The following is a 23,930-nucleotide window of genomic DNA, read 5'->3' as shown; positions in this document are numbered from 1 at the left end:
TGTATATGAAGTTTTAATAATCAAAGTCATATCAAAACTATCAGCAATTGGATAGAGTGAGTGAATATGCCAAATCACACATAAAACAAGCCGAGCATGTGGGAGTCCCCTCCACAAGTAACAAATTTACTTTCATCATGACTAATGTGTGAGCAAAAAAAAAAAAAAATAAATAAATAAATAAAAATAAAAAAAATAAATAAAATAATTAAAAAAAAAAAAAATCCAAGGTGTGGTTATTGAAAAGAGTGCCAATAAACAAACAGGAGTGAATTGCTAGGTCCAGTCACTCCTTTGTCAGGAGACCAATAATATATATAATAAACACACAATATATAATTATGATACAAATGGGGGGGGGGTATAGGGTGCACCTGGCCTCACTGTAAAATAAGCTCAAATATTTTAATTCATGCAGATTTTGTATTCATTAGAGTGAATTCTGTTGATTATATTGCACCTAATATATAGGGATTTCAAAAATTAAAGACTTTGGTACCATCAGCTAAAATTGAAACCAAAACTTCACGGCCCAACTGTGTTTCCTACTGATATAACTATCAAGAGATAGGCAAAAAATATTTAATATTAAGCATGAAGAAATGAATTGAATTTGGGCATGTGCACAAAGTAAAAATATGTTGAAAAGTTGAAAGGAACAATTTACATTTAAACTTGGTGTACGTGTTATTCATCCATGCAAAGATTTTACTCAATCCTTGTGTACAATTATTTCCTATTAATATTCTGTGACCACTAGTTAAGTATTTACGCACATCTGTTTTATTTATATAAATATATAATATACTTCTAGCTATTAAAATTTTCTAAACTTATTACAAATGAACCCAGCAACAGTCACTATTCTACAATTGAGCTTCAAAAATCAATAACTACTTTGTCAATTTCAACAATAAGCAATGTTATCTACTTCTGAAAACAAGGTCAGTGTTAAGATCGAGAGGAGATAACCAGCAGAAACATAGCAAAAATAAGCATGAATACTAAAGCCGATTCCCAGAAATTGCTAAAGTAGTTTATGAAAAGGAAACAAGTTAGTGAAACAAATAACTAATAGAACAATGAAAATATTAGATGAAAAAATTTTATTACACGAATTCCGGAAATTGCCGAAAAGGAAACAAGTTAGTGATCAAACTTTACTTGAATGAGGTTAGCCCTGGAAATTGTGGAAGCAGTTTTCAAAAAGAACACAAGTTAATTAAACCTAACAAAATAAACTTAATTAACGTACCAAAAACAAAAGTAAACAACCTATTACAATGAAACCATGTTAATTAACAAATTTAATAAACTTGTTAATTAATGAAAATAAAATAATTATGACATGATGCTATGAATTATACCAGGATAATATTTCCTTTTCTGCCGAAGAAACTTCATAGGTATGTGCAAAATGAATGCAGATGCTCAAAATCTGCAAACATTTTGGCCCCTTCCTTTACTTAAAAATCAAAATCAGGAAATTAATTTTAATGAAATTTTTAGTATCTATCAAATAATGATCACAAAATACAATGAACCCATTAATTTTGTCAAAACAAAAAGCTAGACGAGTTTCGTGTGTAAGTTTGGCGAGGGGGGGCATAGATTGGAGCCCAGAAGAGCACTTGCCACGAAAATAAAGCAGAGACAAGCTTGCAACGTCTCTTCTGTGAGAAAGAGGTTGCAGGGAAGAGAAAAGAGCATCCCCCACTAGGTTACGAAGTCTATTTTGAACTGTCAAGGCAGGATAAAACTTTCTAGCAGGTCTTGCCCAGATGTGGCAACAGTACTCCATCCTTGGACATACCTGGCTCTTATATAGGTAGAGAATTGCATCAGCAGTAAGATATCTACTGGATCGATAGAAAGATCCCACCATTTTTCCAGCAACCTTTGGTAACAGATTTGATGTGTTCCATTTCAGATCAGGAGTAATAGTCAAGGCCAGAAACTTGTCAAAACATGGAGCCTCCCCATTTCAATTGATGCTAGATGGGGATCAGAGCGTTGATGTAAAGACAGAAACTTGGTTTTAGATGCATTAAAGGTAACCAAACACCTCTTTACCCATTGTACCACATGCTCAAGATCAGAGAGAACTGTTTATAGTCTTTGATGTACTGCCATAGATGATAGTGTCGCCAGCATAACTGTCTATGAATGATGTGATTTGAAAAATCATTGATGTAGGGACCCCTGAGGGACTCCAGCATTAATACTATGAGCTGATTTCTGCCCATCAACCATTACACTTATGAACCTATGAAAGAGAAATGATTTAATAACCAAGACATTTCCAGCATTACCACAACTGAGGATCTTGTGAAGTAGACCTTTATGCCATACTCTATCAAAGGCCTTTGATATGTCAAGAACAATTGCCCTAGAAAGGAAACCTATCAAGGTTTGCTAATCCTATGAGATAACTGTAAGCACATCTGCTGCAGATCTAGCAAAACGGAAACAATATTGCATGTCATCAAAAAGGTTATTTTTGCTGAGATGGTTGACTACTTCTCTAACAGATTCCAGCAGCTTATGATACACAGGAGACTTGTCTGTACTGAGAGGGAAATTATCTGAATTCTTAAATACAGGGCATACTGACGAGATTTTCCAGGGTGTTGGGAAGCAATTTTATTAAAGACAACGCTTAAACAGCTTTGTAAGTATGGGAGCTAGTTCTGGTTGAAGCATTTTAGTACTTTAAAGTTATGGTTTTCAGTAGTTAAAAAATAAATTAAATAAAATAAAGTAAATAAAATAAAAATGCATGAATTTATTTTTGCTTTTGCCAGACGTACCCAAAATATTACCAAATAGGCACCAGCTACAATTTTGAACGCAGTGCCTGCAGGGATCATTAGGTAAACAAAAAATGCATGTGTGCACGGTCCCATTTTTGCTCACGTAAAAAAAAACAAAAAAACAAATTATAGTTAGAATTTTTAAAAAAATTATTTTTGAGTTTTATCATTCAACATACAATTTCTAAATAGATACCGCTATCGTGTACCTACTTGTTACAAAATGAAGATGGTTTGTCCAACCGAGTTCTCATTTTAATGTCGTTGCTGTTTTTTCTCATATTGAAAAACTGAAATTCTATTTTCTCAAATAAAAAAAAAAAAAAAAAAAAAAAAAGAAAAGAATGTGCACATTTTTTTTTTGCTTACCGAATAGTCCCTGCAAGAACATCTCAGTTCTTGTCCAATTTTTGGATGTGTCTTTTTGCATGAGATCAAAACCTTCATTTAAAAATAAATTTGTTTTTCTTAATTTTAGTTAAAAAAAAAAAAAAAAAAAAAAAAAAAAAGCAGCATATAAATTTCGGGTACTTATGTAGAGAAAGGACCATGTAAGTTTTTATTAAATTTAAATATTATGGTATCTTGTTTATTAAATTGCTAGGTGAAACTACAGAATACAGTAGAACCCAGAGATATGGCATTAAAAATTAGTAACAAAATACAGTACAATATATAATACATGTGTGTATAATCAAATAACATAACATAACAGCGTAACCTTAAAAACTCATATCCCAGGGTCATTAAAAAACGCAAAAAAAAAAAAAAAAAAAAAAAAAAAAAACCTCCCCATGTTAAAAACGGATTTTGAAATAACATTTCAGCAGTCCTTTCTCTGCAAGAGTACCATTTTTTATTTAAATAATCACAATTTCTCTCATTCCCCTTTGCTTGAATAATTTTGATCAATTTCTCCTTTTCTTGATATAGTAACGCGACCAAAGATTTTCGTGTTTCGCATGTTCAGATAGAATACTTCACGTCTTCCATTATTATTTAGATAAAAAGTGATGCTAACTTATACGTTCTTAGGCGAAATTTGATTTTGAAGCCTTTAAGCCATCAATTTCAAATCACAAACATCAAATATACTTCATTTGTACTATTAGACATGCAAATGAACACTTTAGTTTTTTTTAAATTAACTAAAAGAAAAACAAATTTCTTAAATGAAGGTTTTTTGGTCTCATGCCAGAACACATTCGAATATTGTTGGGGACGAAAACCGAGATGTTCCACCTTCATCTCATGTTTCTTTGGTGGAAAAGAAGCATTTCCTCGTATTATTGCTATCAGGGAACAATATGTGATATGATTTTTTTATTTTCGTTAAACATTGTTTCATTGTAACAGGTTTGTTTTGTGTATGTTTTATTTTTCATTCATCCTTTTTTCGTTTGTTGGCTTTTCTTTGCTAAATCCCCAGATTTTCAAATTAAATCTTTATGGCATAACTGTTAGGTAAACTTCAGAATAGTGAAATGCTAAGGAGTTTCGGTCAATGTGCACTGGTTGTCCAACCTCCAAAAGGTGTTTATTCTGAAAGCCAGTCTTAACATGGGGAGATTGAGGGGGTTTATTCTAAAAAAGGCATTTTCGGATTTTCAACCTCCCTGTAATCAACTTCTTAAAGGTAAGTCTTCGTGTGGTCCCCCCAATGCATTTTCAGAGTTTCTAAATAACATATCAGTACAGACCGTAAACCACAGAAGTCCAGGTAAATTTTTGCTTTTCCACCATAACACTCACTCTTAAAATACACATGAAAAAAAAAAAATTTTTGAAACGGGTAAAATATTTCAATACTGGTATATATAGAAAGAGCTTAAGCTAAGAAAGAATCTTTAAATTTTTAACATCCAATTAAAATTAAGTTATGACTTTTTGTGCCTCACATTTGGATATTTTTCCCTTTTTAAGACCATATGCGTTTTGCCTCATTTTTTACACTACTTTTTCAGTAAAAATGTTTTAAATAAGCAATGAAATTTATCATGTAATTTTATTTTTGTGCTAGGAATTAGAATATGCTACTGAAAATCTCCAGAAATTAATGGTTTCCAAATAATCTGCAGTAAAAGCACATAAATCTGCTCCAATTCCTTAAAAATAACATGTATCCATTAAAAGAAAAGTTAGAACTGAATTGTAATGCATTTTATGTACAACTAACTGAAATGGAAATCTAGGACTGTTTGAAAACGAGTATATTGCAATATTTCTTTGGTATTATTGTAGATTAATACTTTCCGTTACCTCTCCTCCTCATCTGATCACCTCTCCAAAATGTGATTTTACCTTTGTAGGCAATGAAAGATAAGTATTTTAGAATTTAATACAAAATGATTCCCTATTTTGAGCAATTCTAGCGTTTTAGGACAGTTAACCATTTTTTTTTTCTATACGAGATACATCCTGTGCACCCCCCCTTTTTTTTCTAAAGATGATCATGTGTGGTTTTAAGAGAGTTTTGTGCAATTATGAGAAGGTCGAGAGGTTGCCACTGACTTTGGGTTAATGATAGAGTTAAGGGAAAGTATTTGTGTACATCCTGAAGACTCAATAGAAATTTTTTTTTTAAATTTAAAGTAGGGGTTGATTGCACAAATTTAATGTAAAATAATTCACCATTTCGAGACCATTTTAGCATTTAGGACAGTTGACAAATTTATTTTTTATAGGAAATAACTTGTGCACTTTAAGGAAGGATTTATTTTTTTTAGACACATGTAGCTTACCGAGGAATTTTGTGAGGAGCTTGCCACTCGGACTTAGCGTTATTCTTAGGGCTGAAGAAGGTTTTAGGAGGAAGAGGCTTGCTACTCATACTTAGGGTTAGAGGTAGGATCAAGGGAATTTTTTAAAAAGCTTTTTAAGAGGCGTTTGGCACCCATATTTACGGTTAGTGAGTCATAATTATTGGCTTCAAAATGTTATGTCTTAGATTTTGACCAAGTGACATTTTGTTAAACTTTCCAGTTTAAGACTTCTTTCTCTACCTGGATTTCAGGCCAAAATCACAGATGCTACACTTTGTCTTTTCTGTCCTCTGTCAGTGAAGGAGAAATCCTTCATGACCAAGAATCTTTATGTTTGTTCCTATCAAGATTGCCCTTTCTCAGAGAGATGGATTTTCTCCACATTAAAAACCAACCTTGTGTCTAACTGTCCTTGTGGGGAGGCAAGTAAGTAGGAACTTAACTAGAAACTGAGCACCCCCTACAAATATTTAAATATTGATTTTGCATTTTTTTTTTTTAAATAATTGGGTAGATTAGTAACAATGGCTCTAACTAAATATTTAACATTTTTTATATTCATATTTTAAAAATTTTAATTTGTTCTGGAATAAAATTTTTTTTTTTTTTAAAAGTCGTTTGTTTACAGCCATGCTATCGCTGCTGCTACTAGAGGGTGTTTAGACACTTTAAACTAGAATGATTTTTTCTTCTTCGGATATCATGATTTTAAGTTGCTCGGCACCACAAGCAAAAGTTATAATTTACTTTTAACGGATAAAAATAAAAAGATTGATTTATTTAACAGTGAGTAAATTTTTAATACTTGTCATGGGTCATAATAAAATCTTAAAACGCTGTTTTATGATGTTAACATTTTTATCACCTTATTTGCTTCAAACTCTTAAAATATATAATGTACATCATTATTAATTCATTTGAAAGTATATTCATTTCTAAACAAAACGGTGGTATTTTGAGAACTTAAAGTGCTTGGTTTTTAATATGAACATTTTAGCAAAAACCCACTTAAAATCTGATTATCCAAAGCGTTTTATCGTCCGTGTATTGCTATGTAAACGAATATCGCATTTCACCGTCATTTTTATTTCTTGATTGGCGCTCATGCACCTATTGATCCGTGCCATCTTTTAAATATTTTCAGGTTTAATGTTTTTATTCAATTGTAAGGTTTAAATACAGAATAGATACAAATCACCCTCCCCATATCAAGAATGGCTTCTAAATAACATTTCAGCACGGATCAGTAAGTGCAATAGTACCTCTCGCTTTTCTTCAAATTTGACAGGACTCTCCAATGGTGAATGATATTCGCATACTTGAAAACCGGGTTTGTATTATAATCCACAGAGGGCCGAAAAAGTTATCAAACGTATATTTTTTTGTATTGGGTCCATCTCCAATTTTCTTTAAAATTACTACTTTTAAAGGTCTTTGACTATGCTGAATAATTTTGATACATCCAACATAAAAGCTAGTGTAATCACGGAGCCATTTTTTTCACAACCAATGAATTAGTAATGTGCATAAGACAAAATAGTTATGACTTAACAGCTTTTGGAATAAACACACAAGCTCCCCATAAGAATGGCTAGTTAGACTGACTGCCCCCAACCCTTGTGGCAGTCAGTCGTAGAAAAGTGGATTTGTTTCCACTAGGTGGCAGTGTCATCACAGATTTGTTTATCCTGCGCATATAAACATGGTTCACAGTGAATTACAATGCATAATACAGGTCTTTATATCTGTAAAACTACTTGCCTCTGCAAAATTTAAATGAGATCTTATTCAGCATAGTTGAAAGCCTTTAAAGGTCATTTTAAAAATATTGTGAAGGTGGACCTTAGGGTCTGCCAAACGATTGTTGGTTGGTTGTTTTACAGCATATAAACCCTTTTCAGGTTATTTAATGCCGAATCCAGTGATTTTGAAGAATGATTTTTTAATAGAGGATATTTGTTTTGTTTTTTTTGTTTTTTTTTTTAAGTCGGTTTCTATTTAACCCATAGTTGGGACCCTAACAGATACTACCACTCTGGGTTAGAGTGGACCTGGGAGCAATGGTAATTAAAGAGTGGCTCCGTACTCCTCAAAGCCCGCAAGCTGGGGCCTCACCATCAGATATAGTTTAAGGTCATATCCAGGACCACCAAACGATTGTGAAAAATGGGATGCATGTTCTGGTGACGTCAGACTTGTGTTAACTATACGAACTATGGAAAAGCAGAAGCGACTTAGTAACTTGATTTTTTTTTTTTTTTTTAAACCATTGGTTTTTTTCAAACTAAATTTATCTTTCAAATTTTTTTAGGTATTAAGATTTACAGTTTAATGATTAATATTATAAACATTTGTATATTAAATATGAAATACGGTTTTACTAAATACGTAAAAGTGTTAATTACTAGCTTCCATACTTTTGTTTAGTAAAAAGAGACAAACCAAAAATATAAGGGGGATCTACAAAATGCTCAATATTTGTGCAATAATATTTTCAACGTTTTAATCTGGCGATAAAATAGTTGACAAGAGCCATGTTTATATTAAAGCTTAATATTTTAAAAAAATTTAAACAATTAAAAATGTTGTTATGGGGCATTTTAAAATGGAATTTTAAGTGTTTTAATCTTTTAAAAATTAATTTTTAGGAAGTTTCTTTTTCTTGGCAATTCAACTGATTATAGTATATAATAATTAGAAAAAACACTTAAAAAAATATTTTATATTGATTTTTTAATTGCAACTCAAGTTTTTGTTCAATTCGTGTATTTAAATTTTTAAAGATTAAATATTTTTAAACTTATTTGAACTCATGTTTCATAATAGAAAGTTTGATAGATTTAAATATATTTTGTTCAAAATTAAAAAAATACAGGGGGAGGTGGCACACGCACTATATATAAATAAAAATTTCCATTATTATTTTATATGTAATTTCATTCTAAAATGGATAAGTATCGAAAATTTCATTGACTATTAGTTGATTTTTGCTAAATTTATTAAACAAGTAGGTTTTCATATTCACAATGCCTACTACATGGGAACGTTATTTTAAAGCACCAATTATGTAAACACGATTTTCGTACACTGAAATTAAAAAAAAAAATTGTCACCAGTTTATTTTGCCCTTTTTAAAAATGGTACATTTTATATTGATAATATTAACTTATAAGTCAGTCCTATTAAAATGCATATAAGCTTTACTTAAAATAGGAAATTTGCACAATTTACAGACTAATACATCTTAAAAAAAAAAAACTATCTTCAGACCTTTTTAAGATATGGAATTTTGAATACATAATACCATGAAGGTTCAGTTGGCTTTACGACCATCTCACTTGGTAACTAACGGACTAATTAGCATATTTCAGTTTTAGGTAGAAACAAAAAACAGCTAAGAAAAAGGATAAGTAAAGCTTAGAGAGTATTATTCTGATGAACATTGTCATTATAAACTTGTCATTGAAAAATCCAAGATGGCCACCAGTACATGATTCGAATTAAAATATGGCTTGTAGCATATCAAATTAAAGGAAATTTTGTACAGATCAGAATTGTTTACAAGTACATTTTAGCATAATTTTCATTTTAACGGCTTTAAAATGGAAGCATAAAAAAAACTTAAATACGAAAGGTAAAACTATCATGATGTGAAATATTCTGATGGGCATTATCTAAGTATGGGCAAAAATAGGGGGGGGGGGGGGCCCTAGTTTGAAAGCCGATTTATCTACTTCTTGATTGTATTTGAAAGATTAAGGACTAAACTTAATTTCCAAAAGGAGAAAATATTTGTACAGGTGGGAAAAAAAAAAAAAAAAAAAAAAAAAGTTATGAAAAATGTTTTCATGGCGAGCTACTTAATTCAGCTAAATTTTGAAGTTAAATTCATTGTAAAAATTATTTAAAAGATAAATATTAATTTTCTGGGTTTATTTCAAAGATAATTAGTAAAGTCCTAAGATATTGAATTAAAAAAACCCAAAAAACCCAAAAAACCTTGTTTGTACAAAACATAGATAAATTAGCCCCAAAACCGAGTGATTTTGCCGTTCGCAAAACGCAACAAACTAAAATTTTGTATACACAGAATATGCGAAGGCCCAAAATCTCAGACAGTTGAAACACTGAACATGACGTCATGTAATTAAAAAGGGGGGGGGGGGAAAGATGGCCACCATAACACGATTGAAAAATTAAAATAAGGCTAAAGGAAATTTTGTACAGATTACAATTGTTTTCAAGTACATTAAACTAATTAGGAGGTTAAATTTCATTTTAATAACTAAGTACCCAAGACAATTATCAGGTGAGTTTCTACCACTATTTTGTATAATTTTTAAATAATTGTCGAGACTTCAAAAGACATTGCAGCCATTTTTTCTTGTTCTCATTTTGTTTCAACACTTCTTTAGACAAACATTTACAACACCAAAAAATGTATTAGGGAAGGTAGAAGACTAACTTTGCCTTTGGTAACATTTTTTTTTTTTAACCACTTTCATACTTCTGTGGGTTGTAAAACAAACCCAATAAAAGTTATTTTACTTAACTGGTTAAGTGGTTTGTATGCTTTAACAAAATTTAAAAGCGTGGTCATAGTCAGTTAATCTTTATTTTTTTTAAAAAGAATTTTCAATATTCTTTTCCTTTCCATAATTAAAACTTATGTTTGCTAAATAAATAAAATACTTTAAGTTAGTTGAACAGTTTGTTTACAGATTTTTTGTGCGCGTCACAACAAACAATTCTCATATGCATTTGTCACCATTTGACTCGGGCATAAGTTTTTATCCAATTTTAGGTCAAAAGAAATTAATATATTTACTATTAAGCGTTTGAATACAGTTCCTATCTTATCTTTGTACTACAAAGTGTCAACTTAAGAGATTTTAACTTTTAACTGGAAAGACGCACGTGTTGTATTTGAATTTCGTAGCAAAGACAATTCTTTTCTGATTAGCTTAAAAAAAGGTCGACTGGCACAACTTCCCCTTTGAATGTCCGTGAACACACCCCGACCGGTTATTTGCAAAACATGATCTACCGCCAGCGGACATACTATGCTGGCATGTTTCCTTGTTAATAGTCGGATTTAAATAGCGATTTCTTCAAATTACAAAAATATTAAAATACCATTTAAAGTAAATTTTATTGTGAATCCAGTTATATAAGTTTTATTTTGATGGAGGTAGGAGAAACGTACTAATTACGGATTTAAAAACTATATGAGTGTCAAATTAAGTAACAGTGTGAGCCTTGTCCAGCGCAGAAAGTTATGGTTTCTGGTATTGCTAATTTGTCATTATATTGAGAGACAACTTTAAGATATTTGTTAATTTTTTCATCTTTTAATTTAGGACACTTAAAGAAAATAAGCTGCAGCAAATTTTTTATGTAACAAAGTTAATACAAATATTACCTTATGATACAACAGAACACCAATCACTAGGCACTCCAAAAGTCAGAATTAGCCCCCCCCCCTCCTATATGTAAAACGATGTAACTATATTATAAATATTATCAATATAACTTTTGTACCATTTAAAAGAAAAGCAGAATAAACTAGTAATAATTAAAAAAAAATTTTTATCGTACGAAAATAATGAAATTGCGAGACAAAAATCATGTTTACATAATTGATGCTTAAAAATAACGTTCCCATGTAAGCATTTCAAGCGTGAAAACATACCCGTGTTTAATAAATCTAGCAAAAATCAACTAATGGTCAGATTTCGAAACTTATCCATTTTAGAATAAAATTACATATAAAATGCAGTTTCCGTAAAATATACGAGGGGAAATATTTTTTTTTTTAGTGTGTGCCCCCCCATATTTATTTTTTCGAAATTTGAACAAAATATTTAAATCTATCAAAATTTCTATTTATCATGAAACATAAGAGCCCAAATAAGTAAAACATTTAAAAAAATTAGATACACTTATTTAACAAAAACTTAAAGATAAATTTAATGTTTTTTTAAAATAGCGTTTTTTCGAATTCATATATACTATAATCAGTTGAATTGTCAAGAAAAAGAAACTAAAATTTAAAAGATTAAAATTCCTTTATTTCAAAATGTTCTGTTACATAGATTTTTAATTGTTTAATTTTTTTTTTTTAAATATTAAGTTTTAATATAAACATGGCTCTTGTCAGCTATTTTATCGCCAGATTAAAACCGATTTGAAAATATTGCACAAATATTAATCATTTTTTTTACATTCATTTGGCAATGCCTACTAACCACTTAAATTTTTTTAGAGGTATTCAAGGTAGCTGACAACGAATCCGATAAACCTGTTGCAAATTTACCGTTTGCATGGTACCATTGGCCTATTTTGCGTCATTTCACTGCCTTCAGTTGTGTTTTCTTATAGTAAGGTGACTTATCAGTCACATCGCAATCTTTAAACATTTGAAATAAGTTTTTTAAAAAGTGGTTCTTGTGTGTGTGTGTGTGTGTGTGTGTGTGTGTGTGTGTGTGTGTGTGTGTGTGTTACAGGTTTTTTTTTTCAACAGGTTTTTTAATTGATCTAAAAAAAAAAAAAAAGTCTTTAACCTTAATACCTTCCTAATGAATGCGACTTAAAAGCTGCAGAGTTTGTTTTTTTTTCACTGTGACAAAGCGGTAATCTCCAAAAATACCGTTAGGGCTTACAACATGACCGCCAGAAGAGTCACGTGATCCGGTTGATCCAAAACATGAATCGTGCAAATGGAAAACGCAGCCTTGAAGGCAAACTTTGACAAACAATCTCAATTTGTTTGTATTTAATTTTTTGTTGATATAATGTTGTTATAAAAATAGGCAAACTTTGAGAAACAATCTTAGGTGGTTTTTAGTTAAAACAGTGTTTATAAATATTCAGAACAAACAAGTGGTCGACTAGGTGTATCAGAATTTTAGGCGGAATTTTTGACACCAACAAAAAACTGCGAATAAAATATATAAAACTCGTAATTTCTGTTTTTAAAGTGGGTTGTCAATTTTCTTTATGAAATATACTTCCAAAATAAACTATTACAGTCGTTTAAAACATAATAGAAGTATTTTTTATTTTTTAAAAACAATGTTTACAAAATGTCTACGCACGTTCGTTTAAATATAAACTGTTTTTTTTTTACATCATATTTTTATAACATTACATCTTAAAAAAAATGAACACCTTGTTTTAAATACCATTTTTATGAACAACTTTGAATAAAATATTTTTTATAAACAGTTTCAAAAAACAAACAGTGATTGTTTCTCAACAAAAAATTAAATGACCGTTCTAAATAAATTATTATGATATTGAAAAACTGTTTTTGTACTTAATTATTATGCTTGTTTGTCAAAGTTTGCTTTAAATTTGCGTTTTCAGGTTTCGTAATACGGCGATTCATGTTTTGGATCAACTGGATCACGTGACTCTTCTGGCGGCCATGTTGTAAGCCCTAACGGTATTTTTGGAGATTACCGACAAAGCTTATATTAATACCAATCTCTAGTTTTAAAAGCTGAAAATATCGATAAAAATGTTATATTGTACGTATTTGGACTGAAGTATAAAAAAAAATATCACTTAATTTGATAGAATAGTTTTTCTTTTACAGCGGAAAAATACGTTTTTATCACAGCGCATCCAAGCCAGGATTAGATTTTTAGAACATGCAACGGGGAGATAACTATGTCTAGAGCGCCGACGTTCCCTCCTCCCCACGTTAAACGATAGGATATTGTCGATAGCCGTTTTAAACATGGAGAGGTCGGTGTATCAGAATCGGCCATTAAAAATGCCGTATATGAACTTGAATAAATCAACGTACTATCTTTCGAAGCTTAAAACTACTTGGAAAATGTAATTCAAACTATTTTTTTTTTTTCAATTAAAGGAGCAAAGTCCAAATTTAAAAAAAAAAAAAAAGTTTAATAGCAAATTATGCAATATTTGTTTTTAAATCGGTTTTCTTTATTAAAAAAAAAAAAAAAAAATCACTTGCCTATAAAAAATTCTATTCAATGTGTACTTCCATTGTTCATTAAGAATTTATCCATATTTATACTTGTATTCCATGTCCTTTTTAAAGGAGATACTTTAAGGATTAAAAATACATGAACTCAAGTTTATTAATTGTTCAAATAAAGGGAGAGAAATCTGATTTTTTTTCGCGATTATTTTACAGTGACTTATAAACGCCATAATTAATCTTTATTGCGTGCTGTTAACAAAAATTAGTATTCACTTAAGTTTTTGCCGTTAAACAAAAGATCCAGTCGACCGATTTTTTTTTTTTTTTTTTTAGTTCTCTTTATGAAAACGAGTTTTTGATTATCTTATTTCTACTTTATCGAGTGAACATTGAATGAAATAGAAAAAATAGCAGTCAGCGTCCGGTATTTTTTTTTTTTTTTTTTTTTTTTTTTTACAAAGGCATCACCACATTATCAAGGCCCAGAGGCCACTCAAGGATAAGGGTTAAAGAGTGTACAGTAGAAGTTGGTCAATATAGTAATCATTAGTAATGAAAATTTGGTAAATTTAATAACTTATATGGAACGGCTCATCAAGAACTTATTTACTTTAGACTTGAACAAAACCATATTGTAGTCAGCCGGAAAGCAGGAAAACGGAAGACAATTCCACAGGCGTGCAGTTCTAAGAAAGAAGCTTTGTTCATGGAATCTACGTTTAGGTTTAGGCACAGATAAAGAGTGGGGGAAATTATTGATAGTGTTTACAGCTAGACGAGTGTTTCTTGTGAAAGTTTGGCGAGGGGGGACCATAGATTGAAGCTCAGTTGAACACTTTCCATGAAAATAACGATACATCAGAGACAAACTCGCAACATCTCTTCTGTGAGATAGAGGTTGCAAGGAGGAGAAAAGGACATCTCCTACGAGGCTACGAAGTCTATTTTTACTTGACGATATTATAAGCATACCATGAGCTTTCATAAAAAAAAAAAAAAAGCTTTACACTTTGGACTTTACAAGTAAATTAAAAAAAAAAAACAAACAAAAAAAAACACTCGTTTTAAATTAGAATATTTTACTGATCTTTTATCTTCAATTTGTAATATAAAACTTTGAATAAATTTAAATTTTAAGACATGGTTGGGGTGAATTAAACGAAACAAAAATCGTTTGTCTAAAATATTATATTCGGCTTATTGGTAAGAGCATAAAATTTCACATTGACCCTGAAAATATCGTAAAAATTGAACCAATAGAAAAATTGATTTAAGTTTAAAAATGGGGGAAAAAATTTCACTCGTGTAAAAAAAAAAAAAAAAAAAAAAAAAAAAAAAAAATTTTTTTTCTCTTTTAATAGTTTATTTTGGAAGTATATTCCATACAGAAAATAAACCCACTTTAAAGAGAAATCACGAGTTTTTTTTTTTTTTTTTTTTTTTTAAATATTTTATTCGTAGTTTTCTGTTAGGGGTGTCAAAAACTCCCTAAAAATTCTGATACACCTAATGGAGAAGTTGGGGTGTTTATACTACGCTGGCGCTGGGGCAGGTAATAAAAAAAAAAACCCAAAAAAACTTATCAAATTAAGTGAAATTTTGGGTTTGTATACAGATTCAAAAAAGTCAAAAAAAACAAATGGTACTAGTGCAGAGAGTGATCCGAACGTAAATAACGTTATTTAAAAAGCCATTCTTAACATGGGGAGGGGAGGGTGTTTTGTACCTATTCTATACTTCAACCTTACAATTAAAACAATTTTAATTAAACCTAGAAATACGATTTAAAAAATAGCGCGGATCACTCTGCAGTCTGCACTAGCACCAAAACAAATAAAGGTTATCAAAGGCAAGATGAGTTACTTTTCTACCTAACTGGATATTTTTTTTAGTGTTTATATGTAATGTAACTAACATGTTTATTCTGCTCGAAACAGTGTTTACAGATGTATTGGAAAATTTAAAATGGCAGCCGACTCTCTTTGAGGCGGTAAGTTGGGTAAAATGAGTTATAAATAAAAAAGACAAAATACTGTTAGAAACTCGCTCAATATATGTTACCGTGACATAGGTTTGATATATTCGGGGAGTTTTTAACAGTATTTTGACTTTTTATTTATAACTCATTTTCCCAAACTTACCGTCTCCGAGAGAGAGTCGGCCGCTATTTTGCATTTTCCAATACATCGGTAAACACTGTTTTTCGAGCTGAATAAACCTGTTACATTAAATACAAACACTAAAAACATCCAGTTAGGTAGAAAAGAAACTTATCTTGCCTTTGATAACATTTATTTATTTGTTCAGTCAGTACTTGTACAGTTTAGTTAAGACATTAAAAAAATGAAAATATTTCCGAAAGTTCTCAAAAAAAAAAAAAAAAAATTCACTTAATTTCATCAAGTATATATATATATATATATTAGGCACCGCCAAAAATGGCCGCAAAATCAAGTTGTTGTTGTTTTTTAAAACGAAATTACATTTATTAAAATCCATTATTTCTGAGTAACTTTTTTTTTCCAGAAAGATAAAACTCTGAATTTTATCATATAGAAAACAGAATAATGTAAAACTTTTTCTACTATTTTTAATTCAATTTTAAATGTTAAATTTTCCCAAAAAGTTAATTAACATTTTTTGGCTTGCACAAAAAACGTACTTAAATATTTAAAAAAAAGGGTTTTTGAAATAATTAATTAATTTATTTATTATCTAACTAAGATTTAGGATGATTTTCTAAGAGAATATGCAAAAATATTATAATATAAGTACCTGAATTTCAAATAATTCCACTTATTCATATAGGTAACCAAATATTTCGCGTTGACGTAGAGTTCAGATCGAGTCTGTTTACGTTTTCTTTTGATGATAAGAAAACTATGGAAGACCAAACAGGCCAAAAAAAACTTATTTTTCAGTGACGAAAATTTCAATGTATTATTAAGCTACTAGCAAAGATACCCGTGCTTCGCACGGAGCTTTGTTGCGCACTCGGGTACCAAAATCTGTGGGCACCTTTCCAGTAAGTTGATGTTGTAAGAGCAACGATTGCATAAGGTGATTAACATTTTAACTACCTCTTGTAGTGACTGAAATTCAATCAGGAACTTCACAAAACATTTTCATCAAAAGGAAGGTTACTTGATGTTACATAGTAAATTTTTCATTGAAGTAATTTTCAACTCTTGCTTAAATTTTATCTTGCACATTCAATACTAAAAACTTACCACAATCAGATCATGTCAGTTTTTCCTCATATCCATTTCTCGAACTTTTCACTGAAGAGCCTCAGGGTAAACTACATTTCTGCTGCTTTGATTTGGAGCCAGAATGTAGAGTTTTTCTGAACTTCCTGTCCGGCTGATGGAGACGTAGAACATACCGTGACTGAAGCAGTCTGATGTCAAGTCTACGCCAATGGTGTTAAATGTCTGACCTTGACTTTTGTTTATGCTCATTGCAAAACACACCTTCACAGGAAATTGGAGTCTCCGGAATTTAAATGGAAGTTCTGAGTCCGATGGAACTAAGGGGATCCTTGGCAGTAGAACGGTTTCGCCTTTGTAGGGACCACAAGAAATGGTGGCCTCAAGTACATTGGTGTGCAATCTGGTGATAACACATCTGGTTCCGTTTGTTGTTTTTGGCGGTTCCAAGGATCGAAGAATCATGATTGGCGATCCAATTTTGAGATTTAAAATGTGTGGAGGCATTCCAGATATCTCCAAAGAGTTTAAAAACTCCACAGGGTAGTGAACAGCTTCATATTCATTAGTAGCCGAATCAACTGACTTGTATTGCTTTGTGTCTCCTGGAAATTCATCCATTATTGAATTGTTCAAATGATTCACATTGCTGTTTAATGGCGAAATAATAGCCCTCTCAGCAAGCCAATCCGGTGATTTTCCATTGTTTTGCAGGTCTGGGTACACTTTGTCTTTCAGTTGCTTCTGATTACCGACACATTTACCAAGCGCAGTTGGAATCTTAATTGTGTCAGGTGAAGAAGTGATAGGAAACTGACCATTACCGATTTGGAGAAGCAATTTTGAGAAGTCTGCTGCAGCTGTGTTATCAGAGATATAGGCTCTCATATTAGTAGTCAGTCTCTTCACTATAACGTGCCTCCAGAGATAGGATTGTTTCAAACTTGCATTGACAATGTTAGCCCTTGTGCCATTTTTAACCACTGGGAGGATTTGACGGAAATCACCGCAAAATAAGGTTGGAATGCCACCCATGGGATTCTTGTTTCCTGTGATGTCTTGCAGTGTTCGGTCAATTGCTTCATAAGCACTCTTGTGCGTCATTGGGGCTTCGTCTACAATGATTGCAGAGGTGTCTCTAATTACATTTGCCAAGGCTGAGTTACCAGTAATTTTGCAAACTGGCTGATCCATTCGATGAGTATCCAAGGGTACTTTAAAAGTGCTGTGAAGAGTGCGGCCACCTTGTAGTAGAGTAGCAGCAATGCCACTGAATGCTGTTGCAAGCACAATCTTTCTCATGGATCTAATCTTTGCAAGGATCAAATTGATTACAAAAGTCTTGCCCGTACCACCTGGAGCATCAAGAAACATCATGTTTTTGTTCATTTCACCTTGTGCTTCCAACATTGCCATGAATGAATTGTAAACTTCTCTTTGAGAATCGGTCAGTTTTTCTTGCATATTTTCTGCTTGTAGGGAAAGTTCTTCAAGATTATAAGTAACTTCACGTTGATACTCTCTCGTGAGTCTTTCATCTCTCCCTTGCGTTGGTGCAGGTAATCCATAGCTTGCCAATGGTTGACCGCACATAAGGAGAACTTTTTCTTCAATTAGACAAAGAGTTTTATTGTAGATGTCCTCATTAAAATCTGCTTCTGGATTGTTAACTTCTTGCCTGTATCTGTGAAGAATGTCTTCAGATATTACATCACGAAAAGCCATCCAGATCTCAAGAGGATTTCTTGGCTCACAGGCTGTTAAAATTATCACAAATAGGCTTTGCAAATTTGAAGGTGATTGAGTGGCACTTGCCTCTCCTACTGCTTGATGCAAGTGATGGTCATTTTCTAGAAGGCCTCGAGCAAGGCACGCTGCTCTGTATGTTTCAAACACCTGACCATTGTATGCTCGCAAATTTTGAAATGAAGTTGGACCAGCAACCTCATTGAGCAACAGGCGTAAGAAATAACACTCCCCTGCTTTTGGACTAATCGTGTAGATTCTCCCAATGCATGGTGCCTTCCATACATCATCATTTTCAGTACCTTCAACTTGTACCCCACGCATTCTTCTCATCCATTTCTTTGTCGATTTGTTCCAAGTGTAAAACTCAGGGACTTCTACGTATTTGAAACCCCTTGCAAAGTCATCCTCATGGCAGAGTTGAAAAAATGCTGTCAAAGTTGTGGCAGGCGGTGGACCTTGGGCTCGTTCCAGAGCAGTATCAGCTGAGAACATGACACGCTGCCCATTTTCAAGATGAACAGAAAGTTGTACAATTGGGGGGAAATGTTCATGGATGGGATGTTCCAATATCCTCCAGGCCGCCTCTGAACTGCCGACATACCTTGCATTCTGGAACTGCTGGATATCATCCACAATGTGACTTTGTACTTGGCCTTGTTGGTTAGCTGCTCCATCAGTTCTTTGTAGTTCAAACACTGCTTGATCACATCCTTTATTCACGTATTTGAGGACATATTTGATGCTTTGGATCGAGCTGCAAATTTCTACGTTAATGTGAGCGTTGAACTGCTGAAGGAGGACCTTGTTGTACGGAACAATCCACTGGTTTGTTATTTCTTGATTAACATACCGACCATTTCTACGTTAATGTGAGCGTTGAACTGCTGAAGGAGGACCTTGTTGTACGGAACAATCCACTGGTTTGTTATTTCTTGATTAACATACCGACCATTTCTCTTCATCCTTATTGTACCAGTCTGGCCTCCATCTTCTGGTTTTCTTCGCCTGTACTTGGGGTAAGAGTCTTGGCCTTGCTCGGTACACTGAAGAAATTCTTTTGGGTATTTTTTGGAACATTTGTTGTCAATCATACATGGACAATTTGGATTAAATGGTCCACAAGGTCCATGCACCATATGTGCCATCACTTTAGCATGAAGATCAGATATGCAGAGATCCATTTTTTTCTGGTAGAAGTTTGTCCTCTGGGGCCTGCCAGGTGAGGATGTGTGCATGCGGCAGTCCTCTTTTTTGATATTCAATACTGTACAGGAAAGCCCTCAACCTGCCAAATCCTCCCTTTTTAATAAATTCAAGTAACTTTTTTAGCTTCTGCCTGAAAACCCTGGCAACAATATCTGGACGATCCTGAGGGTCTTGCCCTTGAAGACAATTTTCTGTAATTTCTGTCCACTTTGGATTTGTTGTGAACGTGATGAAGAGGTCGGCTCGGCCCATTCGCCGAACATATGCCATGGCATCACTTTGACGCTCAAACATGTATCGAGGGCCTCCTGTATAAGTTGCCGGAAGTACAACTCGTTGACCAAACTGTTCTGGATTCCCATCCTCCCTAAGAATTGAATCTCTCAAGTTGCTATAATTGTCAGCTCTCAGGGTCTGTTGCTCACGCCTCAGGAACTGTAAACGTTCTGTTTCAATCTTGCAGTACACATCCACCAGCCATTGTTGAAATAGCCTTCGGTACCAGAGAAAATAGTTTCCAGGCCGAGTCATTAAATGGTACGAATAAAATTGCTGTTGGGTAACTTTTCGCCCATTGGATGCCTTCATGTAGATGTTGTAAGATGGAGAACCATAGGGGTACATTAACGAGTACATTAAAGTATCATAGAGGGGATGTAGTTCGGAGATCCATTTTAATGTATCATTTCTAAAACGCAAGACAATATCCCGGTTAGCTGTTGGTTCATTCCCCATTAATATTCCAATCTCATACGTTGTTGTTGGAGCATTGAATCGCCGTGGATGCTCTTCTTGCGGCCTTCGGTCTTCCCTTATGACAACTTTATGTTCTATCAAGTGTTCTTCTTCAATCCTCTCCTTTGTTGTTTTCAGCTGACAAATAAAGCTGTTGTTCTCATGTAAAAATTCAGTCAGACTTTGGAGAATGTCTCTATTGAGTCTACTGTCACGTCCCCGATTATGTAGTTCCTCTTCCAGACTATCCAAGAAGTAGACTTGAATAAACTTTGCTGTTTCATCTTCAGGTGGTAAAAGACTCCCAATCTGGTGGCAAACCTGGCCTCGAATTCTAAAAGAAGGATTCCACCCATGTACTGCCGCAATTTTGTGACCAAATGATGTCATTGCAAAACAATTGTTATAACTGCGTAGATTTTGCAGAAAATCTTTAGAGATGGGACCATTGCCGGAGAGCAAATCTTGAAGCAACTGAGGCAGTGGTAGAAAGCTATCAAGCACAACTTTGCCAGAAGAACAACAACAACCAGGGGTTTCTCCTTTAAATTTTACAGCTGAGCAATGTTGACATACTTTGTCCATTTTTCCTATATCAGCTGTAGTGAGAGAGTCATTTTTGTTGTAGAGCAATCCTTTTCTATTGCAGTGTTCTATTTCATGGTGTCTCAAAGCAGTCATTCGTTGTCTAGCTGCCTCGTTTTCTGTCAATTGCTGGGGCAAAGTCATACTCTCTCTCTCCATGCAGCCTCTCGTTGTTGCCCTTGGTATAGGCGAAAGCTTCGTTGGGTTTCCGATTCATTCTGATGTCGTTGAGCCACTCTCAACTGACCTTGTGTACGTCTACTTACCTCATATAATTCATTCGATCGTAATATTGCTTCTCTTTCCAGTGCATATCTTTGCCTTTCTTGAATTTCATCTTGTGATGAATTTAACCGCCTTACAGCATGTCTAGTTCTGTTAGCTTCACGTTGGGTTTCTCTTTCCAAATCTGACAGTCTTGCTCTCCTTTCTCTTTGACGTATCCTGTTAAGTTCTAGACGTCTTTCTCTATCTGAATTGTTTTCATTGGAGCGAATTGCAGCAACTCTTAGTCTATTAGCTTCCAATCTTTCCATTCTTTCTTCCTCACTTTCGTTTCTACTTCGTTTGGGTGGCATAATTTCGGTTTTAAACGGAATTGTTTAACGATATTAATGATTGTAACGCTTAATTAATTAAGCGTAAAGGAAATGTATACTAACTGAAATGGACGAACTATAAATAATATTTCTGAATAGTACAATTATAAACAATTATATTGTACCTATTTACTATGCCTTCCCACGGGACAGAGTTAGACACCAGGGTCGTTTTTTAACGTGGAGAAAAGGTACAAAAATTAAAATTGTCTCAGTCGTGAAGGATTTCTCCTCCACCGAAAGAGAACAAGAAAATGAAGTGCAGCATCTGAGGAACAGATACTACACTTTGATCTTGACCAAAAGGAATGAATAAAAGCGACCTACGTGTGACTCATTACTTCCGGGTGTAAACGTCACAGTCTAAAAGTAATAATTAAAAAAAAAAAAGTAAATGTAAAATAAATGTGATACCAACTTAGGTTAACTAAGTAAACAGTACAATTAAAACAGTTCTATTAAAACAAATAATTACTAAGATCTAGGTAATTGTTAGTCTCATTGTTATGGTTTTAAAGAAAAAAATGTGTAAAAAAAGTTCTGCTTTTGTGAGTACGTGTATTTCTTTTAAATTACATAACCTTTTTATTTTATTATTTATATCTCTTTTAAATTTATATATTTTGTTAGTAAACTCGAAGAAATTCAGTTGAATAAAACCTTGTTCGTGTTCTTTACGTTAAACTCATATTTTTATAAAAGGTTCATCCGGTTTAAAGAAAGCACTAAGTTTAAATAAGACTGGAAATAACTAATTCAATATATAAATAGAAAAATGAAATAAATATAAGCTTTAAGTCTTAAGATAGTAATAATCAAAATGTAATAAATTATTTGTAGTTCAAATCTATGATAAGACAGGCTTTCGAAATAGGCTCGACCAGAAAGATTAAATTGGAACGAAATTATAATCTCCGTGCCATTTTCAAAACAACCCCACAAAAGTAACGGTATCCTGCAGTTGGTTAAATGACAATGATTGTAAGAAAAATGTAAAAGAAAATGCGCTTATCTGTTTATTTTGACCTGTTTTATTTAATTAAAAAAAAATTGGCTATAACTGGAAGAGAGCGTTATGTTTTGGGGGTTGTTTAAAAAATAGAATGGAAATAAAGTTAGTTCCGTTTTAATTGTCTTTAATTGCGGCAAGCGCTAACAAAATCGAAAAATCACTGTTTACATTCGAAATGTTAACTTTTATAGGTTTACAGGTTTGCTGACAAGGCTGGGGGTGTTTAATACAATTATTTTACTAAATTGATTTTTTTCATTTAAAAATAAAATTATTTCTTTTTTAAAATTACGATAGTTGAATTGTATTCTTTCAATTATATTGGCAAGTAAAATATAAACGATTAAAACGGAACGAAATTGAAATTTCCATTACATTTTCAATACAATCCCAAAACAAAGCTTTGCTCGCCAATGAATTGTTTTAATATACGTAAAGTGAAATAAATCGAATATAAAATTAAATGAAAATATATTAAATAATTAAATGTTAAATAGATTTTGTAAATAGTACAGTTGAAATGATTAGAATATTTCCAATATGTAATAAGGTCGAGGTAATTAGTTAAAGAGATTTAATATAATGTGATATGCAAATGAGCATAAGTCATTCGATATGGGGGTGGTTTGTAGACTAGTATATAAAGAAATTAGGCAAAGATTCTTATGTCTCCTATAACAGAAACATCCTAAAATGGGTTCTAATGTTTCTCTACCAGGAGAGATCTACCCTCTTACCTCCTTTATATTTCGTTGATGATGGAGAGCTGTACACACAGACAGAAACACACGAACCCTATTACTTTATAAAAATATAGAAGGCTGGCCAGTACCAGATGGGTGACCATTTGTATGCGTTTGGTTTTTAATGTGTGTGGGGGGCAGGCTCCCCAAAATGGGGGGGGGGGGGGGGCAATTTAAAGCTGAATAAAAAAAAATTTCAGCGCGTTTGGTCCACCGTAGTCGAAAGGCGGCAAACGTTTTCAAACGGGATCGAAAAAAATGATGCTATTTTTAACACAAAGGGCACAATATTTATCGAATTTTTTTTTTGGTATCGATTATTCAAAGCATGCCCTGTTTAATAATGGTCATGCATTATTCGGCTCGCTAAAAAAAAATTGTTAATTTATTTATCAAAAATTTTAAAATAGCTTTTTTCGTATAAATATTAAATTTTTGTTTTTTTGTTTTGCTTAACTTAAATTAATTATTTTACTTAACATATTCACCGAATTTCACACTTCAAAACTCAAAAGCGGGATAATTAAACACAATCGAAGTTCTGATATTCAGACGTCAAA

The 23,930-nt window shown here is 32.6% G+C and overlaps 1 protein-coding gene across 1 annotated transcript in view; it reads right to left on the bottom strand.

The window, feature by feature from the left end:
- The window catches only part of LOC145284752 (small ribosomal subunit protein uS19-like), a 30,256-nt gene that overhangs the window by 2,502 nt on the left and 3,824 nt on the right, over positions 1-23,930 (bottom strand). The window lies entirely within an intron of this gene.

This window comes from Euprymna scolopes, chromosome 9 (genome assembly GCF_053919585.1).
Source record: "Euprymna scolopes isolate OS-2025 chromosome 9, ASM5391958v1, whole genome shotgun sequence".
Lineage (NCBI taxonomy): Eukaryota > Metazoa > Mollusca > Cephalopoda > Sepiida > Sepiolidae > Euprymna > Euprymna scolopes.
Note: the sequence above shows the minus strand (reverse complement) of the source record. Positions and strands in the feature narration are given on the sequence as shown.